The 7,112-nt window shown below is 36.8% G+C and overlaps 1 long non-coding RNA gene across 1 annotated transcript; it reads left to right on the forward strand.

Annotated features, from left to right (window-relative positions):
• Positions 1-1,030: 1,030 nt before the first annotated feature.
• Positions 1,031-4,665, forward strand: LOC143269509 (uncharacterized). The gene is made up of 3 exons (XR_013045937.1): positions 1,031-1,153; positions 3,014-3,097; positions 4,534-4,665. It is a non-coding gene; the product is annotated as an uncharacterized LOC143269509 (long non-coding RNA).
• The last annotated feature ends 2,447 nt before the right edge of the window (positions 4,666-7,112 follow it).

Raw genomic sequence — 7,112 nt, forward strand, 5'->3', positions numbered from 1 at the left:
TATATATATATAATACACATGTATTTTCTCTTAGGAAGACATTTGATGTAAAATGTGGGATATCCCACATTTTACATCAAATGTCTTCCTAAGAGAAAATACATGTGTGTGGTTGATGTGTCTGTGTGTGCACAGTACATGTGGAGGGGGAAGGTTGACCTCAGATACTTCCTTAGTCACTCTCCTGCTTAGTTCCTGAGATGGGGTGTTGTTTGCTTTTGCTCTTTTGGGGGTCCTGCCACCCAGCTCCCAAATAAATCACACATGGAGGTTTATTCTTAATTATTAATGTTCGGCCTTAGCTTGGCTTGTTTCTTGCCAGCTTTTCTCAACATTAAATTATCAAATCTACCTTTTGTTTCTGGGCTTTTTCCTTTTCTTCTGTAATCTTACTTTTACTTTTACTCCATGGCTGTCTGTGTAGCTGGGGGACTGGCCCCAGATGTCCTCCTCCTTTCCGCACTCCTAAATCTCTCCTCTATATCCTCTCTGCCTGCCAGCCCCTCCTATCCTCTCTCCTGCCTTGCTATTGGTCATTCAGCTCTTTACTAGACTATCAGGTGTTTTAGACAGGCACAGTTACACAGCTTCACAGAGTTAAACAAATGTAACATAAACAAAAGTAACAGACTTTAAAATGCTCTACAACCACAGGGTCTCTTAACTAAACTGGAGCTCACTGTTGCAATCAATGTAGCTGGAGTTTTCTCCCCGGGTCCTGCAAAGCCCTGGCAGTCCCTTAGTCCACTTATAAAATAAACATACAGACGCTTATATTATTTAAACTGCTTGGCCATTAGCTCAGGGCTATCATTGTCTAGCTCTTACTTTAGCCCATTTCTATTAATCTATACTTTGCCACGTGGCTCATGGCTTACTAGTACTTTACATCTTCCTTGTCCTGGTGGCGGCTCCAGGCAGTCTCCCTCACTCAGCCTTCCACTTCCCAGAATTCTCCTCTCTCCTTGTCCCGCCTACTTCCTGCCTGGCCACTGGCCAATCAGTGTTTTATTTATACGGAACGATATCCACAACAGTCAAGATGGCTTACCAGTCTTTGCCTTCCTAGGACAGGGATTACAAGCATGTGCTGTCATCTTTGATGTTTTATGTAGGATCTGAACACTGGGACTTAGGTCCTCATGCCCATATGGTAAGTATTTTACATGTTGAGACATTCCTCCAGTGCCTAATAGGAAGTACTTTGAAAAAACACCTGGTACATCAACCAAAATAATTCCGACAGTTCTAATGTAACATTTATTTCCAAGATATCAGCGATATAATAGATAAATGTACTAATTAATGTCAGTATTCACACAACTGTGTTAATTTAACATAAGCTCTTTATAAAAGTTCCCAGTATAAAAACACTACAAGGAAAATGTACCTTCCTGAGAAGCACTAAATTTTGTCCACATAAAATCAGGAAGAAGTTATGAATATCGACAGCCATAATTCTATTCCTCATCATGCTGGTGGGGAACAATAAACGAGGGATGGAAACTGAAAAAATGTGTGCATCTAGGGACAGTGGAGACCAGTGGTTTAAAACTCTTGCTGCTTTTCCGGAGGACCTAGATTTGGTTCCAACACCCACAAACCCTCTGTAGCCCCAGCTGCGTCAAATCTGCCCTCTTCTTCAGGTCTCCTGCAGGCTTTCTCATACATGTGCACACATACCCACATACATGCAACTAAATTGTTAAAAATATTTTAAAATATGCATGTTGATCAACAAAATCTATTAGCTATTAGCCTGTTTTATATATAATTACATCATTGATACTGCTGTAATATATAAATGTATCAATACATCAATCAAAATAATTATTTGATACTAAAATTAATAGCATATGATATTTCAATACATGTATACATTTTATAGTATTCATGTTAAATATATTTATCACCTTAAAACTTTATCATTTATTTGTGGTAAAAAGATACAAAATCTTTCCTTGTAGTTTCTTGAACCTATACATAATTATGTATTTATCTATAGTCATCTGCTGTGCAATAAAAAACACACTATAAATTAATCCCCCTTTACAATATTTATTAGTTTGCTTGTTTGTTTCTTGTTTTTCTATTGGGTGGGCACTTGTAAAAACTGGTCCACACAAGGAAGTAATAGGAGAGGACAGATTGTGGGAACTGATTCTCTTCATCCATTATGTGGGCACCAGGGGTCAGTCTCAGGAATTCACACTTGACAGCATCCTTCTTGACCCTCTGAGCTACCTTACCAACCCTAGTTCTCTTCGAAACCCTTACTAGGTACTGATTATCTGAAGTCAGCTTTTCTCTCCGTGCTCTTAGGCTCTTCCTTGCTGCTGATGAGATCTCTTTTATAATTTATTTCTCTTTTGACTTGGACATTTTAATTTATATTTTTCATGTTTTATCTTTCCACCATTAGTTTAATTGATCAACATGGTAATATTTGGTAATTCCATACATGTATACAATGTGTAATGATTAAATCAGTGTAGTTGATGGGGTGTACTTTTGATAAAGCCTTCTTTCTAGACATCTCTGTAGAGAATATTCCATTTCATCCTTCATTTATCCCTTCAGACATAACATCTCATTTTCAGTATATTTTATATCCATGTAAATACATATATAATTCAGCACTGCATTGTAATGACTTATTTATTTTATTTTTCCCATGTTTTAGCAAACATGGGACTTGCTTATTATTACGTCTGTACAGCAAACATGACCCATATTCTCAGGGTCCAAACAACATCTGGCCCTTGACCCTGTACCAATTGACTCTGCCATAAGGCCAAATTAATTTCTTGGCTATTATTTGCTTCAAGAGGGTTCACCTTTAAACCACATCATCTGTTGTGGGTACAATGTTCTCATTTTTATAGTTACAATTTATTTTAGTTTTTAAACAGTCTGTCAATTTGTGTGGTATTTCTAGATATTTCTCCTTTGAATTAAATGCAGATCATCATGCTTGTAAGTAGAAAATAACATATCTATGATTATCTTTCAGTCTTTTGTGCAACACTCTGAATGCTGGATGCCAAAGGGCCACTCTTCTGTTAAGACAGTGTGAAGCCCAGCAGAGGGTGATGAGGTAATGCTTTCAGGGCAGTGCCCTTAATTTCTTCATCATTTGTTGCACGTAGCACAATTCCCCTTCCGCAGCCAGCCACTATCAATATCAATTGTGTTTCCAATTTTGGCTTCTACGTCTGTAAGTGATGAGCAAATGTCAGAAACAGATGCTGTCTATCCGGCAGCTTCAGAGAGAAACGTCTGCGGGTCATTCTCTTCCTTCTCTTCCTTCTGCTGTCTGAGGATCCCAGTGGCAAATCATCTGCTGTCATTTCTTCCTCTTTCTTTTCCAATTGTAGTTGCAGATGTATATACAACTGGATGTTGAAGCACCTGGGAAGAGGTTATTCATCACTTGTCTCCACTTCATCCTCAGATCACCCTACTGGTGATCAATGAAATTAATTCCAGTTTCAAAATTGAGGATTTAATACTGTATATTATTGTCCAAGGTATGAAATTATATGATCAGAAGGTTTCAGATTAGATATGAAGTACTAATAATAGATAATAAAGGTACATATGCATGACACCTACTAAGTAAAGCTTTCATGTGTTATGGATAATCTGATATTTCTCTCATGTTTGTATATTTTTAAGTTACACATTGAAAGAGAAAATATATATCTGAATATGCAGGTCTTAGTTCTTTGATAAACAATACTCTTTTACAAAATGCTTAAGATTAGGTTTAATGTCAAATAGGTGATATGAAAATAGACTCTACTTCATGCTATGAATTTAAGGATGGCCCTCTAAGTATAGCTTTTTAAGGTCTATTGAAGTAGCTTACAATACTCTCAATTATATTCATTTTGGAACAATGAACTTCTTTTTTAGATCAATTTTATCATTCTTTAATTTATTAACACTTTATCCTAAAGAATGTGCAAATAAAATAATCACACATTGAATTAAATAGACCCAATGTTTATACATCTCAATGGATTTCTGTACCCTTGGAATATCCATTGACACATTGAATTAAATAGATCCAATGTTTATACAGCTCAATGAATTTCTGTACCTTGGAATATTCATTGTGAAGCTCAGAGCTTCACCTTTGATTTCCACAATCACCATCAAATATATTATTATGACTTAGCTACCACCAAAAATAAATCCTTGTCAGAGTTAAAAATATAAAAGCATCTAATGCTATGTCTTCTTTCAATACTACAGTGTCTGTTACCTGCATTCAGTCCCACTTCATCCTCTAGTATTTACCACTTATTGGTATGCTTTCCACATATTATATTATTATACCCAAATGTACACTTGCATACACACACACACACACACACACACACACACACACACACACACACGGCTAGAATCAGCATTTGTGGGAGAACATTTTTTTCTTTCATTCTAAGATTGTGTGGCCTTACATAATATTATGTATTCTAAGTTCACCAATTTTCCTCCTGATTGTATGACTTTCTTTTTCTTTAGAGCTGAATAATTCTACATGTCATGTATGTACCATATTTTCAACTATTTTGAGACACTACCTCACCCCAGTCAGAATGGCTACTATCAAGAAATCTGGCAACACCTGTTGCAGAGGGTTTGAAGAGAGAGGGAATCTTATTCACTATTGGTAAGGGTACAAATTAAGACGATATGTTTGGAGATTCCTCAAATGATTAAAAAAATAGAAATACCTAGTGACATAGCTGGTTCACTTATGGGCATATACCATGAGAGCCACATAACAGATATTTATAATTCTATTTGTAATGCTGCTTTATTTACTACACCCCCTCTGTGCGTGTGTGTGTGTGTGTGTGTGTGTGTGTGTGTGTGTGTGTATGCACACATTGTGTAGGTGCATGTAGAATCCAGAAGACGATATCCCATCTCCTGGATCTGGATTTATAGGTGGATATGAATACCCTAACACGAGGGCTAAGAACTAAAAATTCATCCCCTGCAAGAACATTACTCAACTGTGTAACCCTGAGGCCTTCACTCCAGCCCTCAACGTCTTTATAATGCCTTTCAATTGGTGTACACACTATCCTTGTTTGCTGGCTTAATCCTAAATTCAGCAAAGTAACATATTTTTCTTCACCCATTTCAATGTCTCCTCATTTGTTTATTTTTTTCACTATCTTAGTGTATTTTCTCAGTCCAGATATGAACAAACAATATTGATTTGGGGATGAGAGAAGCTAACACATACTTCCATCTTCAGAAGCTTGCTTTGGAATTCAGAGTTGCAGATATGGATGAATGAGAGGAAAAGAAGAATAGCATGATGTGCTTGGTATCGGGGCACATGTGTGTCACATAATGAGAAAGGTGAGTGTTGTAAAATGACGAAAAGTTTATGAATAAGTTCCAAGAACATTGTCTTAATTGGGGTTTCTATTGCTGTGAAGAGACACCATGACTGCAACTCTGATAAAGCAAAACATTTAATTCTGGTGGCAGCTTACAGTTTATTTAAGTTTAGTCCATTATCATCATGGTGGGCAGCAGGGCAGCATGTTGGCAGATGTGGTGCTGAAGAAGGAGCTGAGAGTTTTACTTTTTTTCGTTTCTTTCTTTTGTTTTTCAATACAGGGTTTCTCTATGTAGCTCTGGTACCATTCCTGGAACTCTCTCTGTAGCCCAAGCTAGCCTGGAACTCACAAAGTTCTGCCTGTCTCTCCATCCTGAGTGCTGGGATTAAAGGTGTGCACCACCACTGCCCGGCTTGAGTTTTACATCTTGATAAGAAGGCAACAGAAAGTGGTCTGAGACACTAGGTGTAGCTTGAGCATATATTAGACTTCAAAGCCCACCCCTACAGTGACATACTTCTTCCAACAAGGCCACACCAATTCCAAGAAACTCACACCTCCTAATAGTGCCACTCCCTTTGGGGACAATTTTCTTTCAAACTACCATAAACACTAAGTAAAGATTCAGGAATAGGGGATAAGAAAGGTTATTTCTAGTGGAGAAAAAACAAAAGCTAGTGCTGTCGGAGAGAAGACAGGAAGCAGAGGTGCTATATGCCTAGAGCATAGTGACCTCTCCTCACATAAGAACTGAACCTACCCTCAACTTCTTATTATTTCACTACTTCCTGTGTTCAAGGTAGCCTCAAAATCTAAAGAAAAAGCTTTGGATAGTATGCTTTCTAATCTTCCTGCCTTCCTTCTATCTAGAGAAACATTATAGAGACCTCATCATTTGGAGTTTCTCTGTCAGCTGTGATCTAATTGCACAATTCCACTCTTTTGTGTATCATCTAGATTCTGGAGTGTAAAATAGTGCAAATGAAGATCAATTATCAGTATGGCAAGTTTGGAAGTAAAACTCAGTATTTTTCCCTGGGGTGTTTGAACATGCTAATATCTATTGCACAACATTTTCTTCTCACTAAACCTATGTCTTTAGTGTTTGTATGATATAATACTCCTTGACATTGGATTGTTGTAATCTAATTTTGATTCTTGTTTTAACATGAGACCAGAGCAGGAAAGTTTTGAGATCTTGGTGAAAATGTACATTTCACAATAGAATTCTCCTTTTAAAAGATATCTTTTTAATTCTTTTTGCATTTTTGGTTGTGTTTTGGGCAGCATAGGCCACAACACACATGTGGAGAACAAGTTCGTTCCTCTCTTCTACCAAGTATACCCTGGGGACTTTTCTCAGGTCATCAAGTTTAGAGATAGGTGGCTTTACCCAATATGACCCATCATATTGGGTCCCTCTTTAAATTGATCTTTAAAATAATATTTCTTGATAATTATTTGTCCATACATTAATTATGAAGTTGCATTTTACAGTGAAAATTGTAATCTTCCTAGAGTTAGCTAGGCATTTGAAAACTGTACTAACTATTGAACCATGATGGTGTAATGATCAAATAACTAATAAAAGCTTAGGCTCCTCTAAAGCTTTCAATTCTAATTTTGTTAACTTTAGCCAAATATTTTCTTAAGCATCGCATTCCAGTTTTGATTAAATCTTAATGATTCATAATAAATTACTTGCTTAGAGAATCACCAGAAATTTTAGTCTGCCAACTCCAT

The sequence above is a fragment of the Peromyscus maniculatus genome, chromosome 19 (assembly GCF_049852395.1).
Source record: "Peromyscus maniculatus bairdii isolate BWxNUB_F1_BW_parent chromosome 19, HU_Pman_BW_mat_3.1, whole genome shotgun sequence".
Taxonomy (NCBI): domain Eukaryota; kingdom Metazoa; phylum Chordata; class Mammalia; order Rodentia; family Cricetidae; genus Peromyscus; species Peromyscus maniculatus.